Source organism: Carica papaya, chromosome 8 (assembly GCF_054855325.1).
Source record: "Carica papaya isolate Zhongbai chromosome 8, ASM5485532v1, whole genome shotgun sequence".
Taxonomy (NCBI): domain Eukaryota; kingdom Viridiplantae; phylum Streptophyta; class Magnoliopsida; order Brassicales; family Caricaceae; genus Carica; species Carica papaya.
The window spans coordinates 3,527,354-3,539,526 of record NC_142316.1 but is presented as its reverse complement, the minus strand read 5'-3'; the positions used below and the strand labels follow the sequence as shown (position 1 = coordinate 3,539,526).

Below are 12,173 nucleotides of genomic sequence, written 5' to 3'. Positions count from 1 at the left end.
CGACCTATCCGAAAAAAAATTGGTGCGACACGAGAACTTCCCAAGAGGTCACCCATCCGAGTACTACTCTCGCCCAAGCACACTTAACTGCGGAGTTCTGATGGGATCCGGTGCATTAGTGCTGGTATGATCGCACCAGTTTAATTCTGCGCTGCAAATACATAAACTCCTTCTCCTTTCTTCCCCCTCCCGTCATTTGTTTCATTGTGCGTGCACACTGCACCTCCCGTGCTCGTTCTAATATCAAGTAAAATGCTACGGTGCCATGACTCACATTTGCAAATAAACCTGAGGACCATAATTCAAGTCGCGCGTATCGTCGAAAGAATCATCTGCAAAAAAATAGGTGCAACACGAGGACTTCCTAAGAAAATGAGTGAAATATAAGGACATCGCAAGAGGTCACCCATGCTAGTGCTACTCTCGCCTAAGCACCCTTAAATTGCGGAGTTCTGATAGAATCCGTTGCATTAGTGCTGGTATGATCGCACCTGTTTCTTTTCGTGCTGAAAATACATACACTCCTTCTCTTTTCTTCCATTCGTGCGTAACGTCGAACAACCCATCCGAAAAAAAATAGGTGCAACACGAGGGCTTCCCAAGTGGTCACCCTTCTCAGTACTACTCTCGCCCAAGCACACATAACTGCGGAGTTCTGATGGGATCCGGGGCTTTAGTGCTGGTATGATCACACCTGTTTAATTTCGCGCTGCAAATACATACACTCCTTCTTCTTTCTTCCCCCTCCCGTCAATTGTTTCCTTGTGCATTCACACTGCACCTCTCATTCTCGTTCTAATATCGATTAAAATGCCCTTGCTTCTTGACTCACATTTGCGTATAAACCAGCAGAACCTAGTTCCAGTCGCGCGTAACGTCGAACGACCCGTCTGAAAAAAAATTGGTGCGACACGAGGACTTCCCAGGAGGTCAACCATCCGAGTACTAATCTCGCCCAAACACACTTAAGTGCGGAGTTCTGATGGGATCCGGGACTTTAGTGCTGGTATGATCGCCCCTGTTTAGTTTTGCGCTGCAAATACATACACTCCTCCTTTCTTCCCCCTCCCGTCATTTGTTTCCTTGTGCGTGCGCTCTGCACCTCCCGTTCTCATTCTAATATCAATTAAAATGCCCCTACTTCTTGACTCACATTTGCGTATAAACCAGCGGACCCTAGTTCCAGACGCGCGTAACATCGAACGACCTGTATGAAAAAAAATTGGTGCGACACGAGGACTTCACAAGAAAATGGGTGAAATATAAGGACTTCGCAAGAGGTAACCCATGCTAGTACTACTCTCCCCCAAACACCCTTACCTACGGAGTTCTGATAGAATCCGTTGCATTAGTGCTGGTATGATCGCACCTGTTTCATTTCGTGCTGAAAATACATACACTCCTTCTCATTCCCTCCCCCTCCCATCAATTGTTTCTTGTGCGTTCACACTGCACCTCTCCTTCTCGTTCTAATATCGATTAAAATGCCCCTACTTCTTGACTCACATTCGCGTATAAACCAGCGGACCCTAGTTCCAGTCGCGCGTAACGTCGAACGACCCGTCTGAAAAAAAATTGGTGCGACACGAGAACTTCCCAAGAGGTCACCCATCCGAGTACTACTCTCGCCCAAGCACACTTAACTGCGGAGTTCTGATGGGATCCGGTGCATTAGTGCTGGTATGATTGCACCAGTTTAATTGCGCGCTGCAAATACATAAACTCCTTCTCCTTTCTTCCCCCTCCCGTCATTTGTTTCATTGTGTGTGCGCACTGCACCTCCCGTGCTCGTTCTAATATTAATAAAATGCTACGATGCCGTGACTCACATTTACGAATAAACCTGAGGACCATAATTCAAGTCACGCGTATCGTCGAAAGAATCATCTGCAAAAAAATAGGTGCAACATGAGGACTTCCTAAGAAAATGGGTGAAATATAAGGACTTCGCAGGAGGTCACCCATCCTAGTGCTACTCTCGCCCAAGCACCTTTAACTTGCGGAGTTCTGATAGAATCCGTTGCATTAGTGCTGGTATGATCGCACCTGTTTCATTTCGTGCTGAAAATACATACACTCCTCCTTTCTTCCATTCGCGCGTAACGTCGAACAACCCATCCGAAAAAATAAAGGTGGAACACGAGGGCTTCCTAAGTGGTCACCCATCCGAGTACTACTCTCGCCCAAGCACACTTAACTGCAGAGTTCTGATTGGATCCGGGGCTTTAGTGCTGGTATGATCGCACCTATTTAATTTTGCGCAGCAAATACATACACTCCTTCTCCTTTCTTCCCCCTCCCGTCAATTGTTTACTTGTGCATTCACACTGCACCTCTCATTCTTGTTCTAATATCGATTAAAATGCCCCTACTTCTTGACTCACATTTGCCTATAAACCAGCGGACCCTAGTTCCAGTCGCGCGTAATGTCGAACGACCTGTCTGAAAAAAAATTGTTGCGACACGAGGTCTTCCCAGGAGGTCACCCTTCCGAGTACTACTCTCGCAAAAGCACACTTAACTGCGGAGTTCTGATGGGATCCGGTGCATTAGTGGTGGTATGATCGCACCTGTTTAATTTCGCGCTGCAAATACATAAACTCCTTCTCCTTTCTTCCCCCTCCCGTAATTTTTTTCCTTGTGCGTGCGCACTGCACCTCCCGTGCTCGTTCTAATATCAACTAAATGCTACGGTGCCGTGACTCACATTTGTGAATTAACCTGAGGACCATAATTCAAGTCGCGCGTATCGTCGAAAGAATCATCTACAAAAAAATGGGTGCAACACGAGGACTTCCTAAGAAAATTGGTGAAATATAAGGACTTCGCAGGAGGTCACCCATCCTAGTGCTACTCTCGCCCAAGCACCCTTAACTTGCGGAGTTCTGATAGAATCCGTTGCATTGGTGCTGGTATGATTGCTCATGTTTCATTCTGCGCTGCAAATACATACACTTTTTCTCCCTCCATCCCCCCTCCCGTCATTTGTTTCCTTGTGCGTGCAGTCTGCATCTCTCATTTTCGTTCTAATATCGATTAAAATGCCCCTGCTTCTTGACTCACATTTACATATAAACCAGTGGACCCTAGTTCCAGTCGCACGTAACGTCAAACGACCCGTCTGAAAAAAAATTGGTGCGCCACGAGGACTTCGCAGGAGGTCACCCATCCGAGCACTACTCTCGCCCAAACAGACTTAACTGCGGAGTTTTGATGGGACCCGGTGCATTAGTGCTGGTATGATCGCACCTGTTTAATTTCGCGCTGCAAATACATATACTCATTCTCCTTTCTTCCCCCTCCCGTCATTTGTTTCCTTGTGCGTGCGCACTGCACCTCACGTTCTCGTTCAAATATCAAGTAAAATGCCATGGTGCCGTGACTCACATTTGCGAATAAATCTGCGGACCATAATTAAAGTCGCGCGTAACGTCGAACGGCACATCTGAAAAAAAGAAAATGGGTGCAACACGAGAACGTCCCAGGAGGTAACCCATCATTGTACTACTTTCGACAAAGCATACTTAACTGCGGAGTTCTGATGGGATCCGGTGCATTTGTGCTGGTGTGACCGCACCTGTTTAATTTCGTGCTGAAAATACATACACTCCTTCTTCCCTCCCCCCCTCCCATCATTTGTTTCCTTGTGCGTTCACACTGCACCTCTCCTTCTCGTTCTAATATCGATTAAAATACCCCTGATTCTTGACTCACATTTGCGTATAAACCAGCGGACCATAGTTCCAGTCGCGCGTAACGTCGAACGACCAATCGGAAAAAAAAATGTTGCGATACGAGGACTTCCCAAGAGGTCACCCATCCGAGTACTACTCTCGCCCAAGCACACTTAATTGCATAGTTCTGATGGGATCCATTGCATTAGTACTTGTATGATGCCACTTATTTAATTTTGCGCTTCAAATACATACACTCCTTCTCTTTTCTTCCTCCTCCCGTCATTTGTTTCCTTGTGCGTGCGCACTGCACCTCCCGTACTCGTTCTAATATCACGTAAAATGCCACGGCATCGTGACTCACATTTGCGAATAAACCTGCGAACTATAAATCAAGTCGCGCGTAACGTCAAAAGAATCATCTGCAAAAAAATGGGTGCAACACGAGGACTTCACAAGAAAATGGGTGAAATATAAGGACTTCGCAGGAGGTAACCCATGCTAGTACTACTCTCGCCCAAGCACCCTTACCTACGGAGTTCTGATAGAATCTGTTGCATTAGTGCTAGTATAATCGCACCTGTTTCATTTCGTGCTGATAATACATACACTCCTTCTCCTTCCCTCCTCCTCCCATCAATTGTTTCCTTGTGCGTTCACACTGCACCTGTCCTTCGCGTTCTAATATCGATTAAAATGCCCCTGCTTCTTGACTCACATTTGCGTATAAACCAGCGGACCCTAGTTACAGTCGCGCGTAACGTCGAACGACCCGTCTGAAAAAAAATTGGTGCGACACAAGGACTTCCCAAGAGGTCACCAATCCGGTTACTACTCTCACCCAAGCACACTTAACTGCGGAGTTCTGATGGGATCCGGCGCATTAGTGCTGGTATGATCGCACCCGTTTAATTCCACACTGCAAATACATAAACTCCATCTCCTTTCTTCCCCATCCCGTCATTTGTTTCCTTGTGCGTGCGCACTGCACCTCCCGTGCTCGTTCTAATATCAAGTAAAATGCTACGGTGCCGTGACTCACATTTGCAAATAAACCTGAGGACCATAATTCAAGTCGCGCGTATCGTCGAAAGAATCATCTGCAAAAAAATGGGTGCAACACGAGAACTTCCTAAGAAAATGGGTGAAATATAAGGATTTCGCAGGAGGTCACCCATCCTAGTGCTACTCTCGCCCAAGCACCCTTAACTTGCGGATTTCTGATAGAATCTGTTGCATTCGTGCTGGTATGATTGCTCATGTTTCATTCTGCGTTGCAAATACATACACTTTTTCTCCCTCCATCCCCCCTCCCGTCATTTGTTTCCTTGTGCGTGCACTCTGCATCTCTCCTTCTCGTTCTAATATCGATTAAAATGCCCCTGCTTCTTGACTCACATTTGCGTATAAACCAGCAGACCCTAGTTCCAGACTCGCGTAACGTCGAACGACCCGTCTAAAAAAAAATTTTTGCGACATGAGGACTTCCCAAGAGATCAACCATCCGAGTACTAATCTCGCCCAAGCACATTTAACTGCGGAGTTCGGATGGGATCTAGGGCTTTAGTGCTGGTATGATCGCACATGTTTAGTTTTGCGCTGCAAATACATACACTCCTTCCCCTTTCTTCCCCCTCTCGTCATTTGTTTCCTTGTGCGTGTGCACTGCACCTCCCGTTCTCGTTCTAATATCAAGTAAAATGCTACAGCGCCGTGACTCACATTTGCGAATAAACCTGAAGATCATAATTCAAGTCGCGCGTAACGTCGAAAGAATCATCTGCAAAAAAATTGGAGCAACACGAGGACTTCACAAGAAAATGGGTGAAATATAAGAACTTCACAGGAGGTAACCCATGCTAGTACTACTCTCGCCCAATCACCCTTACCTACGGAGTTCTGATAGAATCCGTTGCATTTGTGCTGGTATGATCGCACCTGTTTCATTCTGCGCTGCAAATACATACACTCCTTCTCCTTCCCTCCCCCTCCCATCAATTGTTTCCTTGTGCGTTCACACTGCACCTCTCCTTCTCGTTCTAATATCGATTTAAATTCCCCTGCTTCTTAACTCACATTTGCGTATAAACCAGCGGACCCTAATTCCAGTCGCGCGTAACGTCGAACGACCCGTCTGAAAAAAAATTGGTGCGACACGAGAACTTCCCAAGAGGTCACCCATCCGAGTACTACTCTCGCCCAAGCACACTTAACTGCGGAGTTCTGATGGGATCCGGTGCATTAGTGCTGGTTTGATCGCACCCATTTAATTCCGCGCTGCAAATACATAAACTCCTTTTCCTTTGTTCCCCCTCCCGTCATTTGTTTCCTTGTGCGTGCGCACTGCACATCCCGTGCTCGTTCTAATATCAAGTAAAATACTACGGTGCCTTGACTCACATTTGCGAATAAACCTGAGGACCATAATTCAAGTCGCGCGTAACGTCGAAAGAATCATCTACAAAAAAATGGGTGCAACACGAGGACTTCACAAGAAAATGGGTGAAATATAAGGACTTCACAGGAGGTAACCCATGCTAGTACTACTCTCGCCATAGCACCCTTACCTACGGAGTTCTGATAGAATCCGATGCATTGGTGCTGGTATGATCGCACCTGTTTCATTTCGTGCTGAAAATACATACACTCTTTCTCCTTCCCTCCCCCTCCCGTCATTTGTTTCCTTGTGCGTGCACTCTGCATCTCTCCTTCTCGTTCTAATATCGATTAAAATGCCCCTGCTTCTTGACTCACATTTGCGTATAAACCAGTGGACCCTAGTTGCAGTCGCGCATAACATCGAACGACCCGTCTGAAAAAAAAATTAGTGCGACACGAGTACTTCCCAAGAGGTCACCCATCCGAGTACTACTCTCGCCCAAGCACACTTAACTGCGGAGTTCTTATGGGATCCATTGCAATAGTGCTGGTATAATCGCACCTGTTTAATTTTGCGTTGCAAATACATAAACTCATTCCCCTTTCTTCCCCCTCCCGTCATTTGTTTCCTTGTGCGTGCGCACTGCACCTCCAGTTCTCGTTCTAATATCAAGTAAAATGTTACAGCACCGTGACTGACATTTGCGAATAAACCTGAGGACCATAATACAAGTCGTGCGTAACTCGAAAGAATCATCTGCAAAAAAATGGGTGCAACACGAGGACTTTACAAGAAAATGGGTGAAATATAAGGACTTCGAAGGAGGTAACCCATGCTAGTACTACTTTCTCCCAAGCACCCTTACCTACGGAGTTCTGATAGAATCCGTTGCATTAGTGCTGGTATGATCGCACCTGTTTCATTTCGCGCTGCAAATACATACACACCTTCTCCTTTCTTCCCCCTCCCGTCATTTGTTTCCTTGTGCGTGCGCACTGCACCTCTCGTTCTCGTTCAAATATCAAGTAAAATGCCACGGCGCCGTGACTCACATTTGTGAATAAATCTGCTTACCATAATTAAAGTTGCGCGTAACGTCGAACGGCACATCTGAAAAAAAGAAAATGGGTGCAACACGAGGACTTCACAAGAAAATGGGTGAAATATAAGGACTTCGCAGGAGGTAACCCATGCTAGTACTACTCTCGCCCAAGCACCCTTACCTACGGAGTTCTGATAGAATCCGTTGCATTAGTGCTGGTATGATCGCATCTGTTTCATTTCGTGCTGAAAATACATACACTCCTTCTCCTTCCCTCCCCCTCCCGTCAATTGTTTCCTTGTGCGTTCACACTGCACCTCTCATTCTCGTTCTAATATCGATTAAAATGCCCCTGCTTCTTGACTCACATTTGCGTATAAACCAGCGGACCCCAGTTCCAATCGCGCGTAACGTCGAACGACACATCTGAAAAAAAGAAAATGGGTGCAACACGAGAACTTCCCAGGAGATAACCCATCATTGTACTACTTTCGCCAAAGCACACTTAACTGCGGAGTTTTGATGGGATCCAGTGCATTTGTGCTGGTATGACCGCACCCGTTTAATTCCGCGCTGCAAATACATATAGTCCTTCTCTTTTCTTCCCCCTTCCGTCATTTGTTTTCTTGTGCGTGCGCACTGCACCTCCCGTTCTCGTTCAAATATCAAGTAAAATGCCACGGCGCCGTGACTCACATTTGCGAATAAATCTGCGGACCATAATTAAAGTCGCGCGTAACGTCGAACGACACATCTAAAAAAAAGAAAATGGGTGCAACACGAGGACTTCCTAAGAAAATGGGTGAAATATAAGAACTTCGCAGCAGGTCACCCATCCTAGTGCTACTCTCGCCCAAGCACCCTTAACTTGCGGAGTTCTGATAGAATCCGTTGCATTGGTGCTGGTATGATTGCTCATGTTTCATTTTGCGCTGCTAATACATACACTTTTTCTCCCTCCATCCCCCCTCCCGTCATTTGTTTCCTTATGCGTGCACTCTGCATCTCTCCTTCTCGTTCTAATATCGATTAAAATGCCCCTACTTCTTGACTCACATTTGCGTATAAACCAGGGGAACCTAGTTCCAGTCGCGCGTAACATCGAACGACCCGTCTGAAAAAAAAATTAGTGTGACACGAGGACTTCCCAAGAGGTCACCCATCCCCCCTCCCGTCATTTGTTTCATTGTGCGTGCACTCTGCATCTCTCCTTCTCATTCTAATATCGATTAAAATGCCCCTGCTTCTTGACTCACATTTGCGTATAAACCAGGGGAACCTAGTTCCAATCGCGCGTAACGTCGAACAACCCGTCTGAAAAAGAAATTAGTGTGACACGAGGACTTCCCAGGAGGTCAACCATCCGAGTACTACTCTCGCCCAAGCACACTTAACTGCGGAGTTATGATGGGATCCGGTGCATTAGTGCTGGTATGATCGCACCGGTTTAATTTCGCGCTGCAAATACATAAACTCATTCTCCTTTCTTCCCCCTCCCGTCATTTGTTTCCTTGTGCGTGCGCACTGCACCTCTCGTTCTCGTTCAAACATCTAGTAAAATGCCACGGCGCCGTAACTCATATTTGCGAATAAATCTACGGACCGTAATTAAAGTCGCGCGTAACGTCGAACGGTACATCTGAAAAAAAAATGGGTGCAACACGAGGACTTCACAAGAAAATGGGTGAAATATAAGGACTTCGCAGGAGGTAACCCATGCTAGTACTACTCTCACCCAAGCACCCTTACCTACGGAGTTCTGATAGAATCCGTTGCATTAGTGCTGGTATGATCGCACCTGTTTCATTTCGTGCTGAAAATACATACACTCCTTCTCCTTCCCTCCCCCTCCCATCAATTGTTTCCTTGTGCGTTCACACTGCACCTCTCCTTCTCGTTCTAATATCGATTAAAATGCTCCTGCTTCTTGACTCACAATTGCGTATAAACCAGCAGACCCCAGTTCCAGTCGCGCGTAACGTCGAACGACCCGTCTGAAAAAAAATTGGTGCGACACGAGGACTTCGCAGGAGGTCACCCATCCGAGTACTACTTTCGCCAGTCGAAAAGACATAGGTGCAACACGAGGGCTTCCCAAGTGATCACCTATCCGAGTACTACTCTCGCCCAAGAACACTTAACTGCGGAGTTCTGATGGGATCCGGAGCTTTAGTGCTGGTATGATTGCACCTGTTTAATTTCGCGCTGCAAATACATACACTCCTTCTCCTTTCTACCCCCTCCCGTCATTTGTTTCCTTGTGCGTTCACACTTCACCTCTCCTTCTCGTTCTAATATCGATTAAAAAGCCCCTGCTTCTTGACTCACATTTGCGTATAAACCAGCGGACCCTAGTTCCAGACGCGCGTAACGTCGAACGACCCGTCTGAAAAAAAAATTGGTGCGACACCAGGACTTCCCAGGAGGTCACCCATCCGAGTACTAATCTCGCTCAAGCATACTTAACTACGAAGTTCTGATGGGATCTGGTGCATTAATGCTGGTATGATCGCACCTGTTTAATTTTGCCTGCAAATACATAAACTCATTCCCTTTTCTTCCCCCTCCCGTCATTTGTTTCCTTGTGCGTGCGCACTGCACCTCTCGTTCTCGTTCAAATATCAAGTAAAATGCCACGGCGCCGTGACTCACATTTGCGAAAAAATCTGCGGACCATAATTAAAGTCGCGCGTAACGTCGAACGACACATCTGAAAAAAAAAAATGGGTGCAACACGAGGACTTCACAAGAAAATGGGTGAAATATAAGGACTTCGCAGGAGGTAACCCATGCTAGTACTACTCTCGCCCAAGCACCCTTGCCTACGGAGTTCTGATAGAATCCGTTGCATTAGTGCTGGTATGATCGCACCTGTTTCATTTCGTGCTGAAAATACATACACTCCTTCTCCTTCCCTCCCCCTCCCATCAATTGTTTCCTTGTGCGTTCACACTGCACCTCTCCTTCTCGTTCTAATATCGATTAAAATGTCCCTGCTTCTTGACTCACATTTGCGTATAAACCAGCGGACCCTAGTTCCAGTCGCACGTAACGTCGAACGACCCGTCTGAAAAAAAATTGGTGCGACACGAGGACTTCACAAGAAAATGGGTGAAATATAAGGATTTCGCAGGAGGTAACCCATTCTAGTATTACTCTCGCCCAAGCACCCTTACCTACGTAGTTCTGATAGAATCCATTGCATTAGTGCTGGTATGATCGCACCTGTTTCATTTCGTGCTGAAAATACATACACTCCTTCTCATTCCCTCCCCCTCCCATCAATTGTTTCCTTGTGCGTTCAAACTGCACCTCTCCTTCTCATTCTAATATCGATTAAACTGCCCCTGATTCTTGACTCACATTTGCGTATAAACCAGCGGACCATAGTTCCAGTCGCGCGTAACGTCGAACGATCCATCTGAAAAAAAATTGTTGCGATACGAGGACTTCCTAAGAAAACGGGTGAAATATAAGGACTTCGCAGGAGGTCACCCATCCTAGTGCTACTCTCGCCCAAACACCCTTAACTTACGGAGTTCTGATAGAATCCGTTGCATTGGTGTTAGTATGATCGCTCATGTTTCATTCTGCGCTGCAAAAATATACACTATTTCTCACTCCATCCCCCCTCCCGTCATTTGTTTCCTTGTGCGTGCACTCTGCATCTCTCCTTCTCGTTCTAATATCAGGTAAAATGCCCCGGCACCATGACTCACCTTTGCGAATGAACCAGCGGTTTATAATTCCATTTGCGCGTAACGTCGAACGACCCATCTGAAAAAAAATGGGTGCAACACGAGGACTTCCAAGGAGGTCACCCATCCGAGTACTACTCTCGCCCAAGCACACTCAACTACTGAGTTCTGATGGGATACGGTGCATTAGTGTTGGTATGATGGCACATGTTTAATTTCGCGCTGCAAATACATACACTCCTTCTCATTTCTTCCCACTCCCATCATTTGTTTCCTTGTGCGTTCACACTTCACCTCTCATTCTCGTTCTAATATCAATTAAAATGCCTCTGCGTCTTGACTCACATTTGCATATAAACCTGCGGACCATAGTTCCAGTCGCGCGTAACGTCGAACGACCCATCTGAAAAAAAAAAGGGTACAATACGAGAACTTCCCAGGAGGTAACCCATCCTTGTACTACTTTCGCCAAAGCACACTTAACTACGGAGTTCTGATGGGATCCGGTGCATTTGTGCTGGTCTGATCGCACCTGTTTCATTTCGTGCTGAAAATATATACACTCCTTCTCCTTTCCTCCCCCCTCCCATCATTTGTTTCCTTGTGCGTTCACACTGCACCTCTCATTCTCGTTCTAATATCGATTAAAATGCCCTTACTTCTTGACTCACATTTGCGTATAAACCAGCGGACCATAGCTCCAGTCGCGCGTAACATTGAACGACCAGTCTGAAAAAAAATTGGTGCGACACGAGGACTTCCCAGGAGGTCACCCATCCGAATACTACTCTCGCTCAAGCACACTTCACTGCGGAGTTCTGGGTGACCTCCTGGGAAGTCCTTATATTTCACCCATTTTCTTGGGAAGTCCTAGTGTTGCACCTATTTTTTTGCAGATGATTCTTTCGACGTTACGCGCGACTTGAATTATGGTACACAAGTTTATTCGCAAATGTGAGTCACGGTGCCGTGGCATTTTACTTGATATTAGAACGAGAACGGGAGGTGCAGTGCGCACGCACAAAGAAACAAATGGCGGGAGGGGGAAGAAAGGAGAAGGAGTGTATGTATTTGCAGCGCGAAATTAAACAGGTGCGATCATACCAGCATTAATGCACCAGATCCTATTCCTCTGACTTGGCTCACAAAGAAGAACATCAAGTTTTAGTGGAACGAGAACTGTGAAAGGGGTTTTTCAGAACTAAAGAGAACGGTTGACTACTGTACCTGTGTTGGCTTTACCGAGCGGGTCAAGTGAATATACAGTTTATAGTGATGCCTACTACCTAGGGTTGAGTTGTGTTCTGATGTAGCATGAGAAAGTCATAGCCTATGGGTCCAGATAGTTAAAAAGTCATGAGAAAAACTACCTCACCCAT

The 12,173-nt window shown here is 46.3% G+C and overlaps 3 non-coding genes and 15 pseudogenes across 3 annotated transcripts; all 18 read right to left on the bottom strand.

Moving 5' to 3' along the window:
* Positions 1–19: 19 nt before the first annotated feature.
* Positions 20–138, bottom strand: LOC148240379 (5S ribosomal RNA). The gene has a single exon (XR_015815829.1). It is a non-coding gene; the product is annotated as a 5S ribosomal RNA (ribosomal RNA).
* Positions 139–577: 439 nt separating this feature from the next.
* LOC148240378 (5S ribosomal RNA) lies at positions 578–696 on the bottom strand (annotated as a pseudogene).
* Positions 697–901: 205 nt separating this feature from the next.
* On the bottom strand, positions 902–1,020 carry LOC148240377 (5S ribosomal RNA; annotated as a pseudogene).
* A 555-nt stretch (positions 1,021–1,575) lies between these two features.
* On the bottom strand, positions 1,576–1,694 carry LOC148240376 (5S ribosomal RNA). Its single transcript, XR_015815724.1, has one exon. It is a non-coding gene; the product is annotated as a 5S ribosomal RNA (ribosomal RNA).
* Positions 1,695–2,129: 435 nt separating this feature from the next.
* Positions 2,130–2,248, bottom strand: LOC148240375 (5S ribosomal RNA; annotated as a pseudogene).
* A 205-nt stretch (positions 2,249–2,453) lies between these two features.
* LOC148240374 (5S ribosomal RNA) lies at positions 2,454–2,572 on the bottom strand (annotated as a pseudogene).
* A 560-nt stretch (positions 2,573–3,132) lies between these two features.
* Positions 3,133–3,251, bottom strand: LOC148240373 (5S ribosomal RNA; annotated as a pseudogene).
* A 209-nt stretch (positions 3,252–3,460) lies between these two features.
* On the bottom strand, positions 3,461–3,579 carry LOC148240372 (5S ribosomal RNA; annotated as a pseudogene).
* An 882-nt stretch (positions 3,580–4,461) lies between these two features.
* On the bottom strand, positions 4,462–4,580 carry LOC148240371 (5S ribosomal RNA; annotated as a pseudogene).
* A 561-nt stretch (positions 4,581–5,141) lies between these two features.
* LOC148240370 (5S ribosomal RNA) lies at positions 5,142–5,260 on the bottom strand (annotated as a pseudogene).
* A 559-nt stretch (positions 5,261–5,819) lies between these two features.
* LOC148240369 (5S ribosomal RNA) lies at positions 5,820–5,938 on the bottom strand. The gene has a single exon (XR_015815913.1). It is a non-coding gene; the product is annotated as a 5S ribosomal RNA (ribosomal RNA).
* A 560-nt stretch (positions 5,939–6,498) lies between these two features.
* Positions 6,499–6,617, bottom strand: LOC148240368 (5S ribosomal RNA; annotated as a pseudogene).
* Positions 6,618–7,537: 920 nt separating this feature from the next.
* LOC148240367 (5S ribosomal RNA) lies at positions 7,538–7,656 on the bottom strand (annotated as a pseudogene).
* A 766-nt stretch (positions 7,657–8,422) lies between these two features.
* On the bottom strand, positions 8,423–8,541 carry LOC148240366 (5S ribosomal RNA; annotated as a pseudogene).
* Positions 8,542–8,777: 236 nt separating this feature from the next.
* On the bottom strand, positions 8,778–8,896 carry LOC148240365 (5S ribosomal RNA; annotated as a pseudogene).
* A 273-nt stretch (positions 8,897–9,169) lies between these two features.
* Positions 9,170–9,288, bottom strand: LOC148240364 (5S ribosomal RNA; annotated as a pseudogene).
* Positions 9,289–9,494: 206 nt separating this feature from the next.
* Positions 9,495–9,613, bottom strand: LOC148240363 (5S ribosomal RNA; annotated as a pseudogene).
* A 1,596-nt stretch (positions 9,614–11,209) lies between these two features.
* On the bottom strand, positions 11,210–11,328 carry LOC148240362 (5S ribosomal RNA; annotated as a pseudogene).
* Between the last annotated feature and the right edge of the window lie 845 nt (positions 11,329–12,173).